The sequence below is a fragment of the Arvicola amphibius genome, chromosome 15 (assembly GCF_903992535.2).
Source record: "Arvicola amphibius chromosome 15, mArvAmp1.2, whole genome shotgun sequence".
In the NCBI taxonomy this organism is placed as follows: Eukaryota; Metazoa; Chordata; class Mammalia; order Rodentia; family Cricetidae; genus Arvicola; species Arvicola amphibius.
This window is the reverse complement of record NC_052061.1, coordinates 39,825,519-39,853,491: the sequence shown is the minus strand read 5'-3', so window position 1 is coordinate 39,853,491 and position 27,973 is coordinate 39,825,519. Positions and strand designations below refer to the sequence as shown.

The following is a 27,973-nucleotide window of genomic DNA, read 5'->3' as shown; positions in this document are numbered from 1 at the left end:
GATTCCCCTCCCTCCTAAGACTGGATTATAAGTGTGTGTCCCCATGACTGACACCGAGTCCCCTCCCTTTCTCCGTCCCTCTTCCCTCTTTCCTACCCTCACTTCCTTTCTCTACTCCCTTCTTCCTATTTTGCTGTCCACAGTCAAGGACTCAAACCCACCCCCTCCAGGCATGGTGGGTAGAAACTCTTCCACTGATCTGTATCCTCAGCTCAGATTCATTTGTTCCATGACAGAATTTCTTTTTAGTCTTTTTTGGGGGGAGGGCATGGCATCTTATTTCTACTCAAAGGTAAACATCATGTCAAGGACAGTAGAAGTCAAATCGAATGAGGTGAATCTGGAAATGGGCACACTTCTTTGTCATGGTTAGTCTTCCTTGTCAACCTCACTAGATCAGAACCAGCATGAAACATACCCCTGACTCTGTCCACGAGGGTTCTGTCCACAAGGGCTCTGTCTATGAGGGTTCTGTCCATGAGGTTTTTGTCCACAAGGGCTATGTCCATGGGGATTCTGTCCAAGAGGGCTCTGTTCACAAGGGTTATGTCCCCAAGAGCTCTGTCCATGAGAGCTCTGTCCATAAGGGCTATGTCCACGAGTGAGAGCTCTGCCCACAAGGGTTCTGTTCACAGGGGCTCTGTCCATGAGGGTTCTGTCCATGAGGGCTCTGTCCTTGAGGGCTCTGTTTCCGAGGGCTCTACAACAGAAACCAAATGGAAGATGAAAGTCCTGTTGAGTGTGGGTGGCACCATTCCATGGGCTGGGGTTGTAGACAGAATAAAAAGGAGTATCATTTTGTTATTCCTGTAATTAATTTCCGTTGGCAATCAGCTTTGAATTCTCCCAGATTTACCTGTGATTGGGGTAGGGTCAGACTGTTTTCAGGTCCGTCCTTACGTTTCACTGTCATGTTAGGCTTCCTTTGTGAGCCAGAACTGCAAAGACAGTCTTCCCATGTAAGCACGCCTCTTTCCACGGAACAATTATGTTATGGGGATTAATGCACACGCGTCTGGCTGGAGTGCTGAAGGGACTCTCTTGTTTCCCTTTCCAACTTTGATCTTAGGCTGCTACCCTGGGTGTTGGTGTTGGCTTATTTAGTTGTAAGAGCACGGGTATCTGTTTCCCAGCATGGGTCTTTCTTTCCTAGCGGTACTAGACTATTGCCCAAGTTCTGCTCTTGATGGTTTTAGCTGCTCCTCTTCCAAGAGCTTAAGAAGTTTGAGAGGAGAGGAGATTTGGGGATGATGTTGGTTGACATCAGGAGTCAGAGGACATTCATAGTGTGGCTCTAGGTTTTTAAGTCCCTGGATGATTTACAGAGACATGCAGTTGTAGCAGAAGCTGGGCCAATCCTTGATTGCTGAGCAGCAGGGGTGACAGGAGGGATACTGGAAAGGAAAATGGGACTCCAAGGAGGTGTGGTAGTTTGAATGAAACCACCTTCTGTAGACTCATAGGTTTGAATACTAGGTCTCTATTTGGAGGTTACAGGAGCTTTGGGAGGTGGGGTAAATGGGAAGAACTATGTCACTGGGGGTGGGCTTCATGTGTTTGCAGATCCATCCCACCTGTACATCACTCATTCAGTCTCATGCTTGTACTCCATTCTTGACTCTCAGTTTCCTACTCCAGGCACCTGCTGATGCCCCCCTGTACCATGATGGACTCAAGCTCTCTGGAATTATAAACCACAATAAAGCTTTTCTTCTGTAAGCTTCCTTGGTCATGGTGCTGTATCACAATCTAGTTGTGATACATTGATAGAGCTCTGATGTCCTTTGAGTCTTTGTGGGGTAAATGAGCATGGTGCCTTTCATTCTCATGGAATCTGGGCACCTGGGGAATCTGTTAGGGGGTTAGAGATTCACAGACAGGCTCTGCAGGGGCTTTGCCATTTCCTTTACAGATGAAAGAAACTGTGGTAGGTGAGTATGCTCAGAGTAGTAATGGGGTCTGGACCATGACACCTCCAGGATGCCTTTCTGTATGATCCTGACCCTCACTTACTCATTTGTGCAACTTGCGTGCCTTGAAGAAGAAATGAGCTCTCCGATGAATGCAAACTCCCATCTCCATTCAGCTGCCTTCTTATTTGTAGATGCCGATGAAGGAAAAGGTTCTTGGCCAACCTTACTATATGGAGTTAGTTGTTCTGGTTTAAACTCTTTCTGTGCTACCAGCCAGGGGTGGGTGTATTTTAACTGTCAACTTGAGACAGCCAAGAGTCACCTCGACAGAGGCTTAATGAAGAAGTCTCTAGATCATGTTGGAGATTGTCTCGATTGCTATTAGATATGGGAAGACCCATCTGTCACTTCCTGGCCCTAAATTATATAAAAGTGAAATGAGAAGAATTAGCTAAGTGTAGTCACCAAGCCAGCCAGCCAGCCAGCCAGCCAGCCAGCCAGCCAGCCAGCCAGCCAGCCAGCCAGCCAGCCAGCCAGCAAGCATGTGTTTCTTCTTCTCTGCTCTGCCCGCGTGTGTGATATGATGAGCTGCTTCAGTTCCTGTCTTGATTTCACTCACATGACAGACTGTGACTTGGAATTGTAATCCAAATGAACCCTTCTTCCCTGAGTTGCTATTGTCAGGATATTTCTGTGGGTATGCGTGGAAGAGAGCCTTCCCCAAACCTTGACAGACACATTCACTTATTATACTCATTATTAAGTTACTCTGACACAACCCACATTGGCTGAGCCATAATTGGATTTTTTTTTTTGGTGGGGGGAAAGTCATCCTTTGTAAGATTTATCTTGAGGTCTAAACTTATAATAAGTACATTTTAAAAAGTCTGAAGGGGAGGGTACAGATCACAGGGATGAAAACGTCCTTTTGTCACCGTGGCAAACTTGGCCGCTCGTGTGATACTTGTTACTCTGAAGTTCTTTGGTTTGTTTGTTTTTAAAGCCAGATTTATTCAGGTGTATACATTCTTTCTTTGGTCATCGAATTCTTTGTATTCACTGCTGCATATGAACAAGTGTCTAGTCATCCCAGATAGGGTATCAACATGGACCAAAGTAATGATTCTACCCAGGCTCAACTTGGTGAACTCCAGTGAGTTGACTGGAGCTGCTAACAGGGGGCATTGAAGGTTTACTCACAGCTCATTGTCAGTGCCAAGTTTACCCCCACTGTACATGATGAGTGCTCGGAAGTAGCATCGTGGAGCTCCACGTTCACATCTTCCTATTTCTCGTAACATCTCCAGCAATCATTTGTAGACAAGCAGTGTGACACTGTCACCTTAGATCTCGCTGCTGATTTGCAGTAGCTCTGCTCCTCTCACACGTGCTGGCTGAAACCCTACGGAGGAGACACTGTCTTTGGATTCTGAGCTAGGCAGCTTGGAATGCCACACCCACCTGGGAGCTGAGTTCATGTCTCAGGGGTACTGGTGTTATTGATACCCACACCTCCCACTCCCCACCCCTTCCCTGTCTCCTGTTGGGAATCAGAGAGTCTGGCTGCAGGTTCTTGCTGTGAAGCTCCCCCATCCTAAAAGGGCAGAAGAAGAGGCTTCCTCCTCTGCCACACGGGCGGTGATTCTCTTCACACGCCCCATCATGTTGTCTGAATCACTCTCCTTAGAGCCTCTGCCACTTTTGCCCTCTCTCTGTCTGTTTATGACCTTAATAGCTGTTCTAACGAACTCTCTAGCCCCCAGAAATCTATCCCAGCATCCTCGTAAACCACTGCCTGCCCATATTGAAGCTTAAGAGGGATCTGGCTGGCAGGAGGGAGAAACTGCTAGAATCTCAGGTGAGGGTCCTGTAACCTCGTCATCATCTTATCTCCTATTATAAAGTGTCAATAGCTCTATTACCATTGTCATATACATATACCACTCATCGTATTGTTTTACTTAGTTTATTGCCATGGTTACCGGGCCAGGGTTATCTCTAATCCAAAATGACCATGAGATGATCATGTTATGCCTAAAAGATAGACTGTACTTATGTATAGAAATAAGTATGGGGAAAATCACTGCATAGAAGGGTTAGCTGAGTGTATTGTGTGTTTGTGTGTGTGCATTGTGAGAGGGGTTGTATTTCTTTATTCTTTGGTGAAAACATTGTAACAGCATCCCTTTTTATTTGTTGGATTTTTCTGCTATTTTTTTTAAAACCTTTGACAATGTTTGTATAGCTCAGGCTGGCCTCTGTCTCACCACGGCCTTCAGTTCTTTAATCAGAAGGGTGTACCACACATATCTGCTTGTTGGGCCTTTATGACAGCAGAGACTGAAGCAACCAGTGTGTATTGTAGCAGATCAGTGAGAGAGAAAGCAGTCGGCTCCTTTATGATGTTGTCAAGATCGTGACGGACAACTATGGCAGGTGAGAATGGAATATTAGAGACAACTTTAAAAATGTGCCAGGATCTCATTTAATTTTAATTAATTATCACTTTTGCTTCAAAAATACAAGCATAATCTTAATAGGAAATATATCCCTAATACAAAAGTTCTTCTTCTTAAACCCTAGATTGAGCTAGCCCTTCATCTCAGGCTCCAACTGGGTTCAGTCTCCTTCTTCTCAGAAGCAATTGCTGCTTGGAACACATGCTCCCTCTTCCAGCTTCTTTGTCTTACACATCAAGGAATTTAAAAACAGATTTAGCCACCAATTTGAGGACAAATTGGTTGGAGAGAGAAAGAGAGAGAGAACACAAAATGACTACAGGAAGCTAGATGCTTGGCAGCTGCCAGGAAGAGAGGGAGCTGGATCAGATAAAGTAAAAACTGATGCTTTGTGAACCAAGGGTCAGGCCAGCAAAGCAAGACGAGCAAAGGCAGTGTCAGCAGCTGCAGGGAGTGCGGGGAGCAGGGGGCAGGACGGAATGCCAAGGGTATCAAGGCAAGAGGCTTCCGCCACTTGCTAGTATCCAAAAAGAAGAGATGGAGAAGGAAGGGAATTCAGAAAGCAGCAGGTTCAGCACTGAGCATCTGTAAGTACCCACGCTGAGGGAGGAGCTCCTGGGATACTAAGGTGCCTCATCGAGGAGGAGGCTGTGCCCCCACCCCTGCTGCTTCTCCTCCTGTCTTCGGATGTGTCGTGTTTCTTTCTGCATTCTGGTGTCAGGCTGCTCTCTTGAGCCTTTCTCCTTATCAAAAAGGGTTTGTCTGTGCCTGGGAGAGCTTCATCAAAGGGTATTATCAAATGCCGATCAAGCCATTTGTAAGAGATATTTCAAATTCTAAGGAGGGAAAATTGTGATACTTCCCCCCTATACCTGGCACAGGTTTTCACTTACAAAACTGCAGGTGACCAGAGGCACAAGAGTCAGGATCCAAAGCTGGTTATGTGTGAGGCATTCATGCTTTCACCAGGGAGCACGCCATTATTTTTCACTTAAGTGCTAATATATCTTAATGTCGGTGTAGTTTTCTTTTACCAGATGAAAGTCTGCTGTAGTTTATGACTTCAAAGTATTTTCCCTGGTTAATTGTAATATCTTTGGGCTATATTTTCAGGTCTGCTGGGAGAAAGGATACACAGAGGATGAGTATTTGTGTGCAGCTGCAACTGATTCAGTGATGCACCCTTAGAGGAAGCCCCTGCATCAGGACCCTCTCTGTTTGAGTTTTGATTGATCCCACCTTTTGCCATCTACATCAGCCCTGACAGTACACTGTCACAGTTCCTGTGCGTGTGTCCTGGGCTCCCCTCAGTTCCCTGGTCCCTGAGGTCTCTCTAGAATGAGTTCAGAGGTGACTGTGCACACAGCGTACTGTGCTGTAGAAAAAAAGACAGCGTTTATTATGCTATCAAATGAAGTTCCTTCAAGGGATGATACTGGACCATTACCAAGATACACACTCCCAACAGGTGAATATAGACAATGGCAGGAAAGATCAGTGTGTCAGCCTGCATGCTTTGGTAGGCATTGTGCTATTTCTAAAGTTACTAGAACAGACAGATTTCCTGAGGGGGCATTTTTCTGTTCAGGTGATTGACAGGTCCATTTAGATTAGCTTCTAATGCTGAGGACAATGGCAAGTCTTTGTTCCTTACCTGAAAGCCTGGCCTAGATAGTAATCGTATGACCTTCTGTCAGTTCAGAATGTCATCTCTCTATCCAGGCCCAGAGATGGGACTTAGATATCATCCTTTTGGGCAATAATCATGTAAGAGAACAGATTAGAAAGAACTTAAGGAAAAGAGATGAATTTATACTGCCTGGCAGGGCAGATATGATCATGCAAGAGGTGGTTTTTGTACAAGGAAAGCTTATCTATTGTATTTCAGATATGCTAACCCTTTGTGACTCCCCCAAATGCGGGAAATTCAACTGCATCATTTGTGGAAGAGGGGGACCGTGTTCCTGCTTCCTGCTACAAGATGAATTTATAAAAAGCAGTCATATTTTTCCAAGAGGAGTTGGTCACCCTCTGATGGGTCTCGGCAGACCCCAGCTCTCCTGCCTTCCTCCTTTTTTGTCTAATCGGTACTTATTCTTGCATGCAATGTTTTAAATATTAAGAAGGGACACTGTGCCACTCCCCCCTTTAATCCTTTTTTTATAGGTCTTCACTTGCAAAATTAGTGTATTAACAGGGACACAGGTGGTGAGGCCAGAAGTGACTTTCAAAAAGGGACAGAGCCTGCCTTTGTTTTGCAGATCTACGAACATGCTGTGAAGGGGAATCATTGCCAAGTTCAACTATCTCCCGCTCTCACCCCTCAAGCCCTGAGACCATTCTCTCTTGGAAAAATGAATAATTTCTTTTGTTTTGAGATGGAGAATCTTCACCTCTTTTCCAGAATTTTTTCAAAAATTCTGAAAATTTTTTTCAAAATATTTTTGAAAAATATATTGTCTTCGCTTTTAATGTCTGGCCCCTGGTTTGTTTTGGTAGAGATCAAGGTAGTAGGCTAGGACCTGGTAGCAATCAAGGTCCTAGAATCTCCATTTGTGGCTTTACCACCCTATTAGCTATGAGACAGAGGTCCAAGCACTGTGATTTCAAGTCTGTTCCTGTCAAACCGGTGACTTAATCATCCAAAGCCCAAGAAAGATAGACATTATATATTTTTCCAGAAAATGGAAAGAAATAAACTAGTGAGAGGTTTTGGAAAAGGCATCAGATTTTGCATGTGCATGCCCTTTGACATAGCAATTCTGCTTCCAGAAACTGGAAGTAATTACACAGATGGACAAAGATATATCATAAGGAAGGAAGAAACAGCATTACTTACAGTCTTGAGGAATTGGAGACCACTAAATGTCTGGCAAAAGGCAATTGGTTAAATGAGTTATGAGAAAGAAGGGCTATGCACTTGAGAGGAGGTATTTAATATGTCAGTTGACTACCACGTTCAGGGAATATATGTTCAAAGATCATAAACCCTAAAATCCAATGCTCTTAGTTTCAGCCACCTCCGGGCAGCCTTATAAACACTTGTCCCATAGGCAGAGAGCTGGTGTTTAATGAATAAGCCTGTAAAACACAATATTTCAAACTTAGATTCTTAAAAGTTTAATTGTAGTTTACATTTTGTGTATGTATATGTATGGTTTGTATGTATGTGTTAAGTGGGACTGTGTGCATGTGTGTGTATCCGTGTGTGTGTGTGTGTGTGTGTGTGTGTGTTTGTAGGTCTTAAGTTGACATTAAATGCCTTTCTGCACCACTCTCCTCTTTATTTATTGAGACAGGGTCTGTAAATGAACCCAGAGCTCAGCCAGTGTCTGCAGAGGAATCCAGAGCTCAGTCAGGCTCCGTAGAGGACTTCAGAGCTCAACTAGGGTCTCTAGAGGAACTCAGACCTTGGCCAGGGTCTGTAGAGGAACCCAGAGCTCAGCTAGAATCTGTAGAGGAATCCAGAGATCAGCTAGGGTCTATTGATGAACCCAGAGCTCAGCCAGAATCTGTAGAGGATCCCAGAGATCAGCTAGGGTCTATAGATGAACCCAGAGCTCAGCCAGAATCTGTAGAGGATCCCAGAGATCAGGCAGGGTCTATAGATGAACCCAGAGCTCAGCCCGGATCTGTAGAGGAACCCAGAACTCAGCTGGAGGCTGTAGATGAACCCAGAACTCAGCAATCCTGGTTAGCCTAGGAAGCCAGTTAGACCTCTCTTTCTCTGATTCCCAAGGACTAGATTTACAGACGGTTGTCTGCCATGTCTCTGTGGCATAGTTTCTAGGATCTGAACTCCAGTGCTCATGCTTGTGCTATTCAAGTGCATCATTTCCTGAGCCATCTCCCTGGATGCATTGTAGTTTTCATTTTTTTTCCTCATGGTTTATTTTTTTTTATATTTAAAAATTTCCATCTCCTTCCCTCCTCCTTCCCCCTCCCTCCCCTCCTCCTCCCCCTTCCCTCCCCTCCTTCTCCCCCTTCCCTCCCCTCCCCTCCACCCATACCTCCCCTCCCTCCCTCTCAAGGCCAAGGAGCCATCAGGGTTCCCCACTCTATGCTAAGACCAAGGTCCTCCCAACTCCCCCCAGGTCCAGGAAGGTGATCGACCAAGCTGAGAAGGCTCCCACAGAGCCCGTCCATGCAGAGGAATCAGAGCCCAGAGCCATTGTCCTTTGCTTCTCAGTCAGCCCCCGCTGTTGGCCACATTCAGAGAGACGGGTTTGGTCGCATGATCCATCAGTCCCATTCCAACTGGAGTTGGTGATCTTTCATTAGTTCTGTCCCACCGTCTCCATGAGTGAACGCACCCCTCTCGTTCCTGACTTTCTCCCTCATGTTCTCGCTCCTTCTGCTCCTCATCAGGACCTTGGGAGCTCAGTCCAGTGCTCCAATGTGGGGCTCAGTCACCTTCCCCATCTGTCGCCAGCTGGAGGTTCCCTCACGGTCCTGACTTTCTTTCTCATGTTCTCTCTCCTTCTGCTCCTCATCAGGACCTTGGGAGCTCAGTCCGGTGCTCCAATGTGGGGCTCTGTCATTTTCTTCATCTATCGTCAGGTGGAGGTTCTATGGTGATATGCAAGAAATTCATCAGTATGGCTATAGGAACTGGCCTTTTCAGGCTCCCTCTCCTCAGCTGCCCAAGGAACTAACTGGGGGCGTCTCCCTGGAAACCTGGGAACCCCTCTAGGGTCAAGTCTCTTGACAACCCTCAGGTAGCTCCTTAAATTAAGATATATGCTTCCCTGCTCCCATATCCACCCTTCCTATATCCCAAGCACCCCATTCCTCCGAGCTCCCCCCGTTCTCCCCTTCACACTTTTCTCTCCCCATCTTCCCTTGGCCCAGTCTTGCCCAACCCTCAAGTTCCCAATTTTGCCTGGCGATCGTGTCTACTTCTAATATCCAGGAGGATTACTATATCTTTTTTTGGGAGTTCACCTTCTTATTATCTTCTCAAGGATCCCAAATTTATAGGCTCGATGTCCTTTAATTATGGCTAGAAACCGATTATGAGTGAGTACATCCCATATTCATCTTTTTGGGTCTGGGTTACCTCACTCAGAATAGTGTTTTCTATTTCCATCCATTTGCCTGCAAAATTCAAGATGTCATTGTTTTTTACCGCTGAGTAGTATTCTAGCATGTATATATTCCACAGTTTCTTCATCCATTCTTCCACTGAAGGGCATCTAGGTTGTTTCCAAAGGACAAAAATAGACTAATTATTTACCTGTAGGGACTTGAAATATAATAAAGTAACTCAGGTACCTCAGTGGTATGGCTTGTTCTTAGTGTATGAGAGGACCCAGCTCAATATTCATCATGAACTATTACTTTAAAAAGGCTAATAAAAGTGAGGGGGAAAATTTATTCAGATGAAAAAGCTATAAAAGTTTGAAGTGGACACAGAAATAAAAATATTTGATAGAATGCACAAATTGGTAGCAGAAAATTTTGTTTCTGTGTTTTGTTCTTATTTTTAAAGACGGTTCTTTCTATTAGGTCAGTCCAGGATGCTTTGATGTTTGCCTGGCTCCTTCTGATTAGCTTTTCCAGGGGATGATAGGTACATGCCAACATGCCCACCAGAAAGGCCTACTGCATGCAAAGTTAAGAAAGTGCACTTTTGAACATCCTTTGCTGTAGAAGGTATTTGTTTATTTTTATTTTATGTGGGTTAACTTGCCTTCATGTCTGTCTGTGCATCACAAGCATAATGGTGCCTGAAGAGGCAGAAGAGGAGGTGATAGATTCCCCAGAATTGGAGTTGTAGATAGTTGTGAGCTTCCTTGTGCCTGCTGATGCTGGGAACCAACTCTGGATCCTCTGCAAGAGCAGTAAGTGCTCTTAATCTTTCAGCCGTTTCTCCAGCCTCAATATCCTTGCTTTATACTCTGATTCGATGTTAAGGTGTTACAAAATGAAAGTATGGTCTAGAAGTTCTGGAAAGAAAGATAAAGGGAGCTGAACTGTCCATGACATGATCCTTCTAGCTCTCCATTGTTCCATATGCTGTTGAATATGAGCCAGAACTCCAGAAGCCACTTGAATAACAAGGACCACAAGAATGGAAGGTAGCACTTGGGACCTGGGTGTGAAGACCAAGTCTGTGTTACTTAACATGCTATGGGGTGACAGGCCAGTCTTAGACTGCACATTTTATCTCTTACATGAGATAAAAATTAGCTTTTACCTTAAAGCACAGCCACTTCATTCATTTTTGCAATATTTTATAGTTTATATAATATGAGGCAAAATACAAATTTTTTCAGGACTTGAAATAACATGATAACTTGAAATGGACAACAACTAATAAAACTGAATGTGTGTGTGTGTGTGTGTGTGTGAGAGAGAGAGAGAGAGAGAGAGAGAGAGAGAGAGAGTGAGAGAGAGAGAGAAAGACACACATGGAGAGAAGATAACTAGGTGCTATTAATACATTATAATCTTCAAATAAAGACAAGCCTTAAGATTTATATTTAAGGCATCTCACACAAACCAATGATAATACATGTTCAAAGATTTTTGTGAAATGGTTAGTTTGTTATCAAAACACAAAATACCCAATATGACCCAAAATAAAAGAAAATTATGAATAGTCCAATAACCATATCCAAATAGGGTGGCAAGCTCAGATGGTTTTACTGCTGCATTTAATCTAAATTCAAACATCATGTAATTCTTACGTTATTTAAATAATTCCAGCCCGCAGGAAAAGATGATATATCTTTAATTCACTGCCTAAAGTATCATGAAGATAGCACACAAGAGAAAATTAGATGGACTCCAATTACAGATATAAAAGAAAGTATTTCAAATAAACTATTAGATGTCTGAGCCCAGATATCCATTTTTTAAATTATTTGATATGGTAAATGGAATGCATTCCAGTAACACGAGGACTTCAGAATCAGGGATTTTATCAACATATTTTATTATATCAACAATCCAAGGCATATCAATCGCAGCTGAAAAGCTATTCAATAAAAGGCAAAGCTATTGTGGATACCTGTAAGAGAGAATGATGAGAAGGAGGTTCCTGAAAAATAATACACGCTGATTCCAGAAATGGCAGATGATATTTTAAAGGGTAAAACATTAAAGCCATTTCTTATTAAAACCTGATATCAGATTCTGTCATTGTCCTTTTATGGTCTTTGGAGCAGTAGTTGATGCAAAAGAAACAAGCAAAAAAAATTGAAACATTCACAAAAACATTGGAGAAAAAGGACATACTGAACATAATTGTAACATTAAAAGTTATCTCAAAATTTTCTCTAAGTCCTGGGAATTCAGAAGACATAACTCAGAAGTATAATGACAAGATAGATATAAAACTATATTTTTGCGTTTGAAGTTAGTAATAGAAATTAGACAATAGATTTCATTCAGAATGACATCAGGCATCTAAGAATCTTGGAAATATATATAACCTGAAGCATCAGTGGCCAGGAAGTTCGTGAGGTAGCTAGCTTAGGGTATAAGCTGGGGCATCTCTAAAATCAAGACTGTGAGGGCAGAGGATGGGTGAGAGATCTAGGTTTAAGGAAAGGGAAGTTTGGCCAAGAGCAGATCCTCTTCTGCACTGGTCTGCTCAGATAGCTTCTACCTACTTACTGAAACTTATGCTAGGTGTCCCTTCCTGAAAATTCCTGGCACCAAGCCTGATGCAAAGGAAACCATCAAACTGTAAGAAGACTTAAAATAAATCAGGAAAAAAGGAAAGAAAGATCTAGATCCTAGAAGGAGGACGATAACTGTGTAGGAATATTAACTCATGCTGAGCGAGCTCATAATGTAAATGAGGAATCCTCATGATCTCTGCAGAAGTTTATAAACTTGGGCATGCTCAAGGCCAGCTAACACAGATTCATGTTGCTTTTGAACAAGGTCAATCAAATTAGAGCTAAATAAAAAAATCAAAACTTTATTATTGCTGTGATTACATAAATTTACTTTGTCAAATACCCTTCCCAAGGGAATACTTGGGTAAGAAATGAATTCATGGCTGCACCATCCAACCGAATCCTGTTATCAGATAAATTTGGGCCTGGAAATAACGTAAGTCTCGTGAACACATTGGTGTTTGTCAGATCTTGGGGTCGTCTGTCCTTGGGAATCTCATTTCCAGCTGGGGTGGGTGGAGGGAGGTGCCAGCAGATAGGAAATAGGCAAGCAGTGGTTTGTGGCTTAGGGATGGGATGATGGCTGATGAGTAAGAATACCTTTGAGGTATTTCCCAATGAACACCTCATCAAATGTATTCTAGGTCAAGTTCATCCTATGGGCAAAGTCAAGCATGAGGAATGATCTTAAACACAGTCAGATCTTTCATGATGGCTGATTTGGTTCAAGGTCAGCGAGAGGCAGGGTTTGGCAGAAGGAAAGCCAGGGTAGGCGGATGGTGAGCAGAGGCAGGAAAGGTCAAATACCTATCTTACCAATTTAGCTCAAGCTTAGTACATATGTAAATAGAACCAAGAACATGACTTTAGCTTATTTTCCTAAGTAAAATAGAACTCAAAGCATGGGCTGAAGGACCAGAAAGGAGTCTCAGGGACTAGGAACTGGCAGTGCAATGGGTCTGAGCTGTGGGGAGACCTCTCTCAACACAGTCAATGGGAGCAGAGGATGGAGAGGTGACTTGGACTTAAGATAGTCTAACCAAAGTGCTAGCCATTGTGTGTATCTTGATAATTCTGTAATTTTATAACCTAGGTAATTCTGCATGCCAAAATGAAACTCAGACTAAACACCCCTTGTAGAAAATTCCTGGCATCAAAAAATTCCATTCAGACCCCTCCTGCATCTTATGGCTCGGTTTTCACCTCCTTATCTTTTTCGGTCACTGCTCCGAGGCATTCTCCCTGGTATATCCCGTATTTTCCTGTCTTTCCCTTTCCTGCCTACTCAACCCCCTTTTCTATTCTTTACTCCTCTTAGGACATTTTGCCATAACAACCAACTTGCTGATTTGCTCTTAGTGTCCCCTTCTAGTCTATAAATTCCTTCATGGATAGAGTCCTGCCCTGTTAGGCCTTCTATCTTCAGAACCAAGATTAGTATTTGCACCTAGTAAGTCAGAATGTATACGATTGACGGAAAGAGTGAATGGAAAATGGGAGGCTATGCTTTATCAGCTGATGAATGAATTGGTCTGGGGAAGAAATTTACAAATTTGGAAATTATTAGGGGGGTCAATGAGAAAACTATTATATCAAAAGTGTTTCCATGACCTGAACTTATTTTTATTTTCCTTTAAAAATGAGCTTAAAGTGTCTGCTTAAACTGTTGTCCTCTTTAGTTATGTCCAGGCTTAGGAGAACATAATTTGGGATTCCTTTTGATAATGATTAGATATCAAATGCTTAAGGCAGTAGAAATGTGCGATAGGAGAGTCAGTCTCAACTTGCAGTGTCTGGAGTTCCCAGGTCAGAATCCATGTGATGGGATGAGCCCAAGAGATAGTGGACACCTGAATTTGGTGCCCTGCAATAGCACTGGTAATCCATAAATCTGAACCACAGACTTTTTGAGTGATGATAACGTTGGCATTCACTCATTTGCCCGAGTCGCTAGTAGGGATGGCATAGTCTAACGTTGGGTTCCCAGCACTAAGAAGCCCTCAGTAAGTCTGAGTGCTGCCTACGCCCAAACCCAAACCCAAACCCAGGAGAAGACTATGGATATCGGCTGTCTCACCAGCAACTGAGTCTTAACCCAATGATAAGAGCTGGGGAGTAGAGGTTGAAAATGCAGGGCTTGAGTTCCACCTCTGCCACTGAAGTCAGTGCTTGCTTGATACTGTTCTTTGTCTGCAGACCCAGCTCTCTGTAGAATCCCTGGCTTGGGCCTTTGCCTCTGACAGGCCCCTAGTGTCTCACTCACTCACTACAGCATCTGGGGACTCAGGGAATTCTGCTACTTAATCTAGAGACAGCAGAGTGTTTTCTGTATAGTCTACTATTAATATGCTGATTAGGGCTCCCTCCGTCACTGGGTTTCACCTCTAATTTTGCTTTCTCCCCCACTGCCACCTCCAAGAACCCCTAAAATCAAAACCTCAGCCTTCTTTCAAAACGAAATCAAGAGGAGTGACCCCCCATGTCCTTATCTTAGGTCATTGGCCTTATTGTCCCTCACATCTATGCCAGCTCAGGGACCAACCCCTCAGCCTCCCGAGTATCCTCTTCATGACCATCTGCGCTCTGTGGCATCATTTCTGCTTAGTTACCAAATTCCAGCCATGGGTTTAAGCTTATCTGTTACCTGATGTGCTAATCATGGGCCAGACCCAAGGGGGCAAGTGGAAGGTATCACAGATCAATGTCAGCTGGGACAGAGGACTGGGGAGGAGGATATTGTAACCCTAATCAGGAATCTGGGCTTGCTGGCAGAGCTGCGGGGAACAAGCGAAGGGACTCAGGAGGAGGAGTGATTCTGAAATTTTCTGCGGCTGCTGGAAGCCAGGTGTGAATAGGTTACTGTAGGTGATTGGCATGCGGGAACTGGCCCATATGAGAGGTGTCGGGAGGAGGAACCTGGGAACTCTTTACTGCATATAAGCCTTCCGCTCTCAAGGGTCTCACCTTCTAGAGCAGGGAGATGACAATGAACAGGCAGTCATACAGATGGGCAAGACACCGTATGAGTGGTAAGCATGGGGAGCAAACTAAAACAGAATAAAGCGAGGTGACATGACTCTAATAGGAGCTTCTCTCTGAGAAAGTGGCAGCAATTCTGAGGCTTGAGTATTGGAGGGCCTCAAGGGACAGAACCTCAGAGGCTCACAGCAGGAGAGAGCTCAGGGTAGCGCATTGTTGGAGACATGGGTGTGGTCAGGGGGAAGCAAAAGAGGCGTGCTGCTTATTCTGGTGGGTTCTTAGAAGGAGACGATGACCTGTGATTAGTATTTGGTGCATGGCTGACCCCGAGCTTTGAGGAGAGAGAGCCAAGAGAAGGCTGCTGTCTGTAGCTGTAGCCTGGGCGCCATAGGAAATGACATGGCCACACCCTGAGATGTGGGCATCGAATACCTGAATGGTGTGACTTGTTGTGTGAATGGTAACTAGATAATGGGATTGGGTGGCACATGATAGAACAGAATTTGCCCCTGTGGTCCTTATAAATGAAAAAAACGAAGTTTAATATACAGAGCCCATTTTATGTAACAGAAACATCCTTTGTACAATGCCTGCCCCTGAAGTCCCCTTTGCTTCCCAAATATTTTGTGTGCCTGAGGATGGGTGTCCCATTGTGGTCTGAAAGCCAGATATGCAGAGGTGGGCAGGGCTGAGGGAGGGGAGCAGGGAGAGACAGGTTACTTTCTGAGTTAAGGATGTATATGCTCCAAGGAAGATCAACTCAAAACTGATGTCTCAGGACCTTCACTCATATCCTAATGCTGGAGACTGTGCAAAGTGCAAGGTGTATATCACACCATTCTTAAACTGGGAGACTAGAAAACTAAGAATCTGACATTCTAAAAGGCACAGTTCTGGACACAGGGTATTAGATATGTGCTGTTGTCAAGAACATAGGCTCTGGGCCTCTTCTGGTACTGCACCCTCATCCAGTATCTTCTAAAAGTCTTACTTTAAAACAAAAACCTAAATGTTTAGGCTTAGAATTGAAAGTCTTCCCAAACTGGGCCTCAGCTGTCACACCAGACTTCAGAGAATTCATGGTCCTTGAGTTCTGTGCTTTGAGTTGTCATGGGAAATCACTGTACGGGATGCAGGATGATGATGCAGGGAGAATGATTGAGTGCCGTAGTGTCCAGAACTTGGAAGGGGCTGGAGACATGGTTCAGCAGTAAAACATGCTTGCTTCTTTTGCAGGGGACTGGAGTCTACTTTCCAGAACAGAACACACATTGGGTGGCTCCTAACTGCCTGGAAGTAGGAAGTCTGGTGCCAGGAGGCATCTCTACCCATATGTACACACACACACACACACACACACACACACACACACACACGTGTACACACAAACATACAAACACAATTTAAAATCTTGAAAACATTTTAACTCTTTCCTCTCTTCCTAATTAGCAACTTACAACATAGTCACATTATCTTCACTTCTTAAGTGAAAAAAAACAAACAAAAAACAAAAATAAGTAGTTATTTCTCAAGCCATTCTGCAAAGAATGAGCAAATGTGAACCAGGTGATTTTGAATGCAGGGAAAGCAGTTGCAGCTCCTTGCCGTATAATGGTCAGAGTTCAAGCACACACTCATTAATCATAGTCTTGCCTTGACTTTTAGACATTTTTATAGTATTGCTGGAAACCGTGATTATAGTGATAATGTAATGTGCCAAAATTATAGTCAAATGGTATAAAAATTTAACGACATCAAGCATATGCTATTTAACCATGGTGGCTCTTTGTGTCCTGGGCCAATAGCGTAAAACATACTTTGGTTTCCTCGTATCTCCACTGAATTTAACAGGTCTTACCTGATTTGCACAGTGGCTTAATAAGGAGACTGGTTCTGGTTAAAAGCCTGGTTTAAAGACGTTACAGTCATTTAATTATATCCAGATGCCTCATACAAAAGGTATACCAGACAGACAAGGCAGTCATTACCTTGAAAGCTTCATTTATTTTTTATTTTATATGTATATGTGAGGGCCTGCTTATATATATATGTGTGTGTGTGGTGCACCATGTGTGTGCCTGGTGCCTGCCAGGTCTAGACGAGGGAGGTGGCTCCCTTGGAACTGAAGTTACAGATGATTGTGAGCAACTCTGGGAAAACAGAGTAAGGGATTATATTAGAGACCGCCAGAGGAGGCTGTTTCCTTGGAATGACCTTGATCATTGTGAAGAGATCCAAAGGGGGCAGATAAATGTCCAAGGTGACCTTGTCAGTGATGTGTGGGTCCACAGTGGTGTGTGGGTCTAGGACAAAAGAAAGAATATTCTGAGGATCATGGGCAAGGTCATGTTCACTAGAACTCAAAGGAGCTGACATGCTCAGTCTCAGAAGAGTGTTCTCAGCCATTGTCCTCATGCCAGTGGGTCAGAGGATGGAGTTTTAGGCCAAGATATGGGATCAAAGCTTGAAGTTATCCTCACTCTAAAAAGGAAGAAACCGGTCTATCTAGGCCTGTGGCTTTAGGGGGCAATGGGGACCTTGTTTCTCTACACGGTCTATGAAAATTTCTTTCAGTTAAGGACTTCCAGGCATAATCGTTAGCCCAGCAAAATAGGCTCAACTGACTTCCCGCAATACGGGAGGCCGCTTGGACTATGGAGGGTCCTATTGGACATGGGAGACAGAGAGAGTTGATTATGAGGCTTTCGCTCTGTCCAGTGATTCTTAGAAGAGGAGGGATTCGGCCCCCTGAGTCGCTTGTTGTGAAACGGACTTTGAGGGGGAGGTGCGAGTTGCTGAGCTGGACCAGGCTATCTTTTGTAAGACATCAGCAGCCTTCCAAGAAGAGGGTCATTACACCGCGCTTTGGCGGCAGAGTGACCTTTGAAGAGGTACTTTACCTGCGCACTTGGCAGTGGGCTTTATCTGCGTCTGTTATCACAATCTGGTTAATGGCAGGCCTGATATTTAGTGCCTCAGAGGAAAAGTGTAAAATGTCCCTGACATTTTGAAGAAATCAGGGCTACAATCAATAGTGGTTTTAGCCCCACGTGCTGGAGCAGCAGTATCAGCTCAGAGAATGGCTCCAGGCCAGGTTCTGTCACTCTGCCTTTCTTCTATCCGGGTCACTCTGGCCCTGAGAAGAACCAGAGGCTGAACTGAAAAGGCCTATTTTGCTGAACTCCGCTGAATTTAAATATGCATTTTTATTGAACATTGGCAAAACTCACCAAAAATATCTAAGGCAAGATAACCCAACAAGATACTTCATGTGCAATTTTAACCAACTTTTCAAAAATAGTTTTATTTAAAACTATTTTTTTTTTATGTCTGGTAACTGTATACATGCAAATGAACATTTTAGCTACCCACCCCCATTACCCTCTCTTATTCTCCTCTCCCTTCTAAAAAAATTTTTTTTTGAGATAAAGTCTTACTTGCTTTTTAGCCTAGGCCGGCCTAGAACTTGCTATGTAGCCCAAGCTGGTCTGAACTCCTGATAATCTTCCTTCTTCAGCCTTTTAAGTGCTAGGGCTATAGGCATGACCTAGGATTCCCAGCTCAACCTAGTTAAAATACATACTATCGTTATTGATTTATCTGTGTATGTGTGTCCATGCGCACACACATGCCATGGTGCATGTGTGGAGGTTGGAGGATAACTTTGAGGGGTCGCGTCCTCTCCTACCTTGTTGAAGTCATTCTTGTTTCTACCCTGATGCTGATGTATTCTCCAGTGACTTTATGGGCAATTCTCCTGTCTTTCCCTCCCATCTTTCCATAAAATTGCTCTGATTACAGATAAGCACCAAGAGTGTCCATTTTTATCCCCATAGGTTTGGGATGGAAATCAGGCTGTCAGTCTCGTAGGGCCAGGCTTTTCCCTGCTGAACCATCACTCCTGCCTTTGCCTGTTTTAGGAGTTCCTGTACTCTGTGCACTTAGTTCAGATAAGCACCATTAAGTGCTGATTTTGCAGAAAAGCTATGTGGTTAGAGATGTCTTGAAGAGGCTTACAGAACATGTACCAGCATTGTCTGAATTTCCTGAGGTGGAAGCAGAATTCTCCACCCCCTTTTATGCTCCTTTTGCTCTGTGGAGAAATTTTCAGCTGTCACACCAGGCACTTGGGAGACAAAGAAAAACCATGGTGGCCCGAGCTCTTCGTTTCGTAGAATTATAAACCAAACTTCAGAAAACTTAGAGAGATTAAGTTGAAAATGTCTCAGATAATTGACTAATCCGGGATGCCCATTCATGCATGTCTAAGAACAGTTCCAGTACAGAAAACTGTTGTTGGAAAGACTCTGGGCTGATCAGAGCATCTATTAAAGGGTCTCTTGGGTCCTTTCCCCTTGTAAGTCCGCTTTCAAGTCTGTTCTGTCTCACCCCAGAGCCATTGTCCTTTTGTATTCCACATTGACTCAGAAGTCTTACGTGGACTGGTGTGCATGAATGACACCCTTCTTTTGTGCTGCATGAAAGAGGCAACCCTAGTTTTCTCTGGGTTCAGAGGGAAAATTAGTCTTCGATAGGGAGCAAGAAATTGCCTGAGCTGATATACGACTTTCAGGAGAGTGGCCTATATATTTTCTTTGCTCTGGCTTCTTTTCTTCTACTTATAAAATGAGGGTTAGTGAAACTCACCTCCCAGTGAGAGCTTCTACCCTCGAGATTGATAAAAACCCAGTGGAGGTGGCATAGATATTTCAGAGAACGGCACCGTGGAACAGAGCAACCCTGCAGTTTTCAATTAGGTTCCCGGGAATGTGGCTGTCAATGGAAGGGAAAAAAACCCCTCTGAATGTCCACTTGAGGTTTTAGGTGGCTGGCCCTTGGTGATAGTGGGCTATCAGGGAATTATTATGGGAAGACACGCTCCCTCTTCTTTTCCTCGCCTAATAAGGGGTTTGGACAGACAGAGGAAATTAGAAGCAGAGACAAAGTGCCGCCTTTGAAGGCCTCTGACCAGGAAAAGGGCAGCCTTCGTGCGTGTCCACGCTGGGGAGGAGAACAAGGGAGACAGGGCCTCCTTGTTGCTTGTCATTCTGTCTGGTTCCCAGCTAAAAGGTAGTCAGGGAATACGATGCAGAAGAAAATATTTAATTGACTTTTGTTGTTGGTTTAAGGTGTGGCCTTTCATTTCTCTTTCCCTCTTGTACTCGAATGTGTTGACAGAGGTGGGTGGGGGCTGGGGTAGCAGATGCTCATCTTTGCGCATGCTTAGTTGATACAGTTGCAGAAACTTGGAGCACAATGGCTAGTGTTTCCCCTAATGACTAGAGAATGACAGACCTTTAGAACTGCTTTGAAAGAAAGCTGAGCCTCTTTGGACATGGAGGACACAATATGAGGAGCTGATGAAGATTATTTTTTAATTTTCTTAAATAATTGCACAAGATACTATCAGGAATGCCCGCACGGAATCTGAACGGTGGGCAATCTTGTATCTCTTAGGGTGTTCCAGATGCCTACATTTAAACTAATTAAAATATACACCCAGCTGTTGTGTTGCATGTATCTGTAAGAAAAATCATCTATCAAAACATCCCAGAGTTCTTTAAACAACAGTTAACTGCTTACATTTCTCAATATCTTGGGGGAGAGTTTAAACTTCCAGTAAAGCCTTTGTTTGCTTTGCTTGCATGGAATCAAAATATGGTTAATGTCTGTGAAAACTAGTCAGAATTCGAGTTCTTTAATCCAATTCATTACTAAAAAAAAGAGACAAGGTGTCTAGGCCGTGGTTTAAGATGAAACATGAACAGCTCTTGGTTCATCCTTATGTAAATATTATACTCTGACAAATGCAGACAGTTCCTAGAATTGCATCTCGTGAGCACCGCTGTGGGCTTCTGTGTCTCTCCACCTTTGGGCAGCACTTTGTTTTTCAGACAAAAGAGTCCAGGTACGAATGTTTTGCAAACATCACGTGGTATTAGAAGTGACGTGAGAGGTCTCGGGTTCCTTGGGAACTTAAGGGTAAATTTGAGAAACTATTCGTCTGCCCTGTTATACTACTCATGCCGAGGGCAAAGGCACTTTTCATGACACATGACACGCTAACAGGTCTCCTTTAGGAAGAGAGAAGCCAGCCTGCAGAGTGGCTTAGCACTTAAGATCGTGTGTGACTCTTACACAGGACCCACGTTCTGTTCCCAGTACCTACCTACATCAAGAGGTTTGAATTCACAGACGTGCGGAAACCCACACATAGAAACCCACACACATCCTTAAAAAAAAAAACCCTAGAAAACCCCCACAACAGCATCCTATCAAAATTCAACAGATTTCGGTGGACGAAATTTTCAATATTTTGCTCTGATTTTTAAAACATGCTATTATAAATGTGATTAAAAGGTATTGTTTCTTAAATATTTTATTAGCATATGGAAACATATAGACTTTGGTATTGGCTGTGTATCATGAAATTTTATTGAATTCATTTATTAATATTTCTCCTATAGGGAATCTGGAATTTTATACATATTACATCATTTTTTGTGAACATAGGTACAAACACCTCTTCTGGTCTGGGTACCTTTAATTTCCTTGTTTTCCTAACTGCCCTGGCAAATATGGCTAGTGCACTGGTTCTCAGCCTGTGGGTCACAACCCCTTGGAGGTTGAATGACCTTTTCATAGAGGTCCCTTATCAGACATTTACATTAATATTCATTCAGTATCGAAACTACAGTTATGAAGTAGCAACAAAATAATTTTATGTTGGGGTCCCCACAACATGAGGAGCTGCTGTATGAAAGGAACCATGTTAAAAGAACTGTATTAGGCAGTGTTAGGAAGGCTGAGAATGGCTCTAGGCTGTGCCATGCCCAGGCACTAAGATTAGAGTCCTTGTCTTCTTCGCAAGATTAGGGAAAAGGTCATTCAGTCTGTTACCACCACACGTGATGTCCTGGCTTTCCACCCATAACCTTTGTTATGGTCAGATCCTGCCTTTCTGTGTCTCGCTTTTGCTTTGACTTTTTAGGAGCAACAGAAGGGGCTAAAGACAAATGTACAAACTATAGCAGCTCAGAGCCAGAGCCATCCAAACACCTCTCTGGTTGTTGAATGGACAAGATGCATACAATGAAACACCACTCTACAATGAGAAGGTAAACGGCTTTTGGATCTATGCAGCAGATGTTTAAAACATTACACTCAAGTGCAACTTGTCAGACTTAGACGACTACGTGTTTCCTGACCTCATGAAAATCCAATCTCTATAAAAAGGCTAGGCTATAGAGGCACAGCCGTGGTTGCCTGTGATGATTATAGAAATGGGGATTGGAACATTTGGAGGTGAAAGAAATATGCTATCATTGCACGAATTCTCTACATCTCAACACAGTGTGCACTGAAAATGGATACATTTTACATTACAGGAACCTTACCTCATTAAAACTTGGATAAACGGGCCAGCAAGATGGCTCAGTAGGCAAAGGCACTTGCAGTCAAACCCGATGACCGAGTTCAATCTCAAGGACTCTCATGGTTGGAAAAAGAAATGACTCTTTCAGTCCCCATCCCCGAGCAAACAAATAACAGGTAATAAAAAAGTCTTAGTTAGCAATGAATTACCACTGTTTGATGTGACATTTGAGAATGACATTGAATCCATTCCTAGACTGTTAGCTTCAGAGAGCAACTGTTCTTTGTAGATCAGCGTTCCTTACTTTGTATTCTCCCTGGTAACTGTGTTATTATCATTACACACAAGGAAATTATGTTTCTAAATCAATACCTACATATATATATTATATTAAAATTTTATTATTAATAGTTATTATTATTATTATTGTGTGTGCATGCATGCATATGTGTATATGGAGGTCAGAGGACAACTTTTGGGGGCCACTTTTCTCCTTGCACTGTGAGGTCAAGGGATTGAAGTCAGGTTGGCAGCTTTCTACAGGAAATACTTGGATCTATGAAGTCAATCTCACCCTCCTGGGTTTTCTTACCGGAAATAACACTAACTCCAAAGCTCTGCCTCTCCTACTTTCTTGGTTGGGGAACTAAAGATTATGTCCTGATATGTCTGTCCTCCTGATGGTGATCTGGAACAGAAGGCTACCCTGCAGGACAGAGCAGCCTGGGGAATAAGCAACCATTGCGCCCGCTTTGATGACTTTCCACCGGGCTACCCTCATGCATCCTTGCAGGGCAGGATACAAAGACCCACTGACCAGAATAGATGTGCTACGGAGTTTGTGATTGAAATGGGAATGAAAGCTTTGCAGTCTTTGAAGCAGGGCATGTTCATCCATTGTCTGGACACCCTTCTTTAGGGAGGGACCTCCAGCAACCAGGCTCCAGCTTCCTTATCAAAGGATGGGGCCAGGAATGGGGCTCTCAGGATCACCACCAAAAGGTCTCATAATTTTTTGCCACAAGAATCCCACCACACTCAGAACAGATGAAACTGCCTGCTAAGCAGACCACACAGCCCCAGTCCCAGCGCTTAAACATGCAGTGATCAAAATGACTTCCTTACCAAGGAGACCTAATGGAGGTAGGTTCTCACTCTTGAGGACATCACTGGGGAATTCTGCTGAAAGGCGTATTTCATTCCAGCTGACCTGGGGTGGCATCCCTGGGCCAGAATTTACCTAATAAGGAATTACATGGTTTCCTACTTCTCAGAAGAACAGAATACAATTTACATGGAGCATGATTCTAGAGGAAACCATTTCCCTTTACATTGATATTTATTTACTTCCGCACAGAAACAGAAGTGTTTATGGAACTTAAGGATCTAAAGAATAATTTGATTGTTATTTTTGAGTACGTTACAAAAATACAGCCAATTGCTTGACCAAAGCATCTTGAACAGTTCACACTTGTGCTGGTCAGTGAGTGGGTAGCTCTGGGGAGGCTTGAACTCGGGAATATGTTGTCTATGATAGTCAAACTTCTTAGAGTTTCCACTACTTATAAAATATTTTTGTGATTAAAACATAATGTTTGTGCATGCTTGTGGCACACAGTGTGAAGTATCCATATAGATATATGTTAGGTAATAACCAATGGTAATTATATACCCCCAAACTGAAAATTATTAATATTTCTTTATAATGAGATCATCCAAAATATTTTCTTCTAGATATTTTGAAATATATAGTCTGCTATGTTTTTTTTTATAGTCAGTCTACCAGGTAGAAAATACTAGAATTTATTTTTCCTTTCTAACTCATTGGTCTGTCCCTCCCACCCACTTTCATTTACTTTGACAATGGCTTTAGATTCCATGAACGCATGTAACCATGGGATATTAGTCTGTCTGTGCCTGGATCATTCCACTTCACATAATACTCTTCCGGTTCATCTATAATGGAGCAAATAATAAGAGGATTTCTTCCTCTTAGGAGTAGAATAGCGTTCTGGTGAACATACATGCCACACTTTCTTCGTCCATTCATTTATTGCTAAACATGTGGCTGGCTCCATGTTGCAACCACCGTAAACAGTGCTGCAGAAAACATGGCTGAGCAGATGTCTCTCTGAAATACTGATCTCATTTCCTTTGTATTTATGCCAAGCAAGAAGATTTCTGGATTATATAGCAGTTGTACTTTCAAATGTTTTAGTTTTCAATGTTATTTGTGCTATTATTGTTCATAAGAAAAGTTACTTACCTCTGAACCAGTAGCTAACATTTCCAAAAGACAAGTTACTATAAGTTAAAATTCTACAGTATCTTGTCAGAGTCTTTTCCTGAGCATCACTTAATCCCATTCACCCCTCAGTATTACAGTTACTTCTCAACCAAGGATGCTGATACTTGAAAATGATGCTCTTCAATCATACCGTTTGCACGCTCGACCTCTTGAACAATGTCTTTCTCATAGGTCACAGATTTCTCAGCCACAGGTACGCACTGAAGTTTCTTTCTTCGGTAAGGTCACTGTAACAAAACCATAGCAGACTTGGTGATTTAAACAACAGGAAAGACTAAGGTCAAATTGCTCAGCATCCCGGTTCCTCATGTCTCCTCTGCAACTTTGCAGATGGTCACATTGTTAATGTGTCCCCACATGACAAAGAGAGCTTCCCTCTAATATATAATAAAGCTATTCATAAGAACTTTTCCCTTATGGCTTAGTTAGCCCCTAAAGCCCACGCTTCTAGACATCACAGTGCAGTGGGGGTATGGCATTAGACCTAAACATATGAATTTAGAAGTGTGTTTATTTCACAACCGTCACCTGGGGAACTTTACTATTACTGGTACTTGAGTCCCACCAACACCAAAGAAATCATTCGATGAGTGTGTAAACATTTCTTTTAGTGCCTAAGGTGATTGCCATGCGCTTGATTTGAATGGCATAGAGCACTCTAGAGAGATGTGCTTTGGCATGGACTCAGTTAAATAAGTCTTCTCGTGTAAGGAAGCTGTTTTGGTTGCTAATAACAACACAAAGGCTAGGGGTTTATTAGGGGAGTAGAGGAAGAGTAAAGCTAGTACCTTATTTAAAGTGCCAAGCCACCTATAAGACCCTTGCATTTTTTTGGAGATTGATAAATGACAACTCAGTAGCAAGATCCAGCTGCTCTTCAGCTATGGCTACATCTGGGAAGTGTTCTGAGAATCCAGCTCAAATTGTGGTCCTTTGAGCCTGCTTGGGACTTACATCCGTAGAGGAGAGGGACAGCTCTTGGTGATGTATTTTTGCTTTACTTCCATGTCACGTTGACTTTTAAAAAAAACCTCCACTCCTGCACTGATGTTTAATTGTCATCTTTTGATTTCACATTGCTTACCTATTCTACTATGGGTTTTTTTTTCTATTATTTCTCTTACCTACAGCCGTGTGCTTTCCCTCTTGCCCCTACTCTATTTGCTCTCATTCATTCTTTCCATATCCTCCTCAATATTCCTCTCCCACGCTCTCCCTCGCCTTCTCTGTCTGTGCACAGAGGGGAGGGTGACCGTTGTTTTCCCCGACCACAGAATGTGTAGTTGAGCTTTGCATAGCTAGAGAACTCACAGGGTGAGCACATCTGGAGAGCAAGGAATAAGCCTCACTCCTAGGTCCGTGATCATGATCTCTCTCCTGCCAGGTAATATCTCTTACCTTCTTGAATTATCATTTTTCTACAGCTTTAATGGTGTTTAAGCCTATATTTACTCCAGCACCCACTGTTCACTCCCTCCTTTCTTTTACTTCTCCACGGCTTTTATGCCGGTTCCTGTTCTTACTCCATATATTTCCCTCCTATGGAATGTATCCAGAAATCCGTCCTAACACATGCCTGGTGTGAATCTGACGCACCACAAAGCTAAAGAACTAATTTACCTTATTCAAAGCCTTTCTTCTCTGTTCACTCTCCTGCAAAATGTGACCACAGTCACAAATTTGTTTGTGGTGTCGCAACTCCTGCCAGGTCGACAACAATCAGTCATAAGACACATCCCAATTTTGGAGCCATTAAGATGTGAAAACCCTGTCTTCAAATCGCTGAGTTGCAGCAAGATGAAAGGAAAGTCTGTATTGACAGACATCTCTAAAGAAACCCTACAGGAAGAGGGCATGCGACAGCACCTTGATTTTGCCCACGAAGTTTGTGCAATTTCCTGTTTTTACTTCTTTTTCTCAGTGGTGCTCACTTACAGGGCTGGTAGACAAAGCAGGGCAGATGGTCTAATGTTTCCCAGATCCTTGGCTCCTCATCCTGAGCTTAGGACACAAATCCTCATTGTGACACAAAGTTAGGAGTTCAGCTTCCTTAGGAGTAGCTGAGGGATATCCACATGGTAGTCTGCATTCAAGCTACTGAAACACAATGAAATAAAATCTCAGAAATGTTTTCAACAGACACAAAATATAAAAATGGGGGAGATATATCTGCTCAACTCGCAAGTCAAAGCACTAAGTTGTACACCTTTTATAAGTGTAAGAGCTGCAGTCACGTTTTGTGACGTGTATCCCAACAAGGCTGGAAAAATAAGAGCAAAATTAAAACAAATCTCATATCTATCTCAAGTAATTGATGACACTCATTTCTGGATGAGAGGCCTCATTATGTCTTCTAAGCAACTATGAACAAGACTTGGGTTTGCTTATATATTTTAAAAAAAATTAAACTGAAATTAGAAAAAGACTTGGATTTATTTTACAAACTGAAAAGAGAGAATAGATTTTGATATGTATTGATATAGGAGGTGTGGTGGTTTGATAGAAAATGACCTCCATAAACTCATAGGGAGTGGCGCTATTGGGATGTGTGATCTTGGAGGAAGTGTCCCCTTCTTGGAGGAAGTGTTACTGTGGAGGCACGCTTTGAGATCTCCTGTATGTTCAAGACACACCCAGTGAGACAGGCCAATCTATGTTGCCTGAGAGTCCAGATGTAAGAATCTCAGCTCCATCTCCAACACCATGTCTGCATGGATGGCACCATGTCATACCATTGTGATACTGAACTCAACCTCTGACAATGAAAGCTACCCCAATTAAATGTTTTTCCTTTATAAAAGTTGCCATAGTCATGATTTTTTTCAAAGCAATAGAAATACTAACTAAGAAAGGGGGCTACTGGTAATATTTTAGATTTAAACAAATGGTTTATTGCATAGCCCAAGCTAGGCCCTCTGCATGTGGGGGACAGTTGTGTGGCTGGGACAGTCTGTTGGGCCACTGGCAGTGGAAATAGGATTTATCCCTAGTGCTTGAACTGGCTTTTTGGAGCCCATTCTCTTTGGAGGGATATCTTGCTCAACCTAGATAGAGGGGGGAGGACCTTGGTACTGCCTCAAAGTGATGTGCCAGACTTTGTTGACTCCCCATGGGAAGCCTTACGCTCTCTGAGGAGTGGATGGGGAGGTGGGTGGAAGGTGGGGGTAGCAGAAGGAGGGGAGAGAGGGGGAACTGGGATTGGTATGTAAAATGAGAAAAGATGTTTGAGAAAATAAATAAATAAATAAAAAGGTGGTTTAAAAATGAATATACATCACAGTACTTTATTTTGCTAATCACACATGTAC

General features: G+C 43.1%; 1 non-coding gene across 1 annotated transcript; it reads left to right on the top strand.

Annotated features, from left to right (window-relative positions):
• Positions 1–6,184: 6,184 nt before the first annotated feature.
• Positions 6,185–6,347, top strand: LOC119802403. Its single transcript, XR_005283415.1, has one exon. It is a non-coding gene; the product is annotated as a U1 spliceosomal RNA (small nuclear RNA).
• Positions 6,348–27,973: the final 21,626 nt, after the last annotated feature.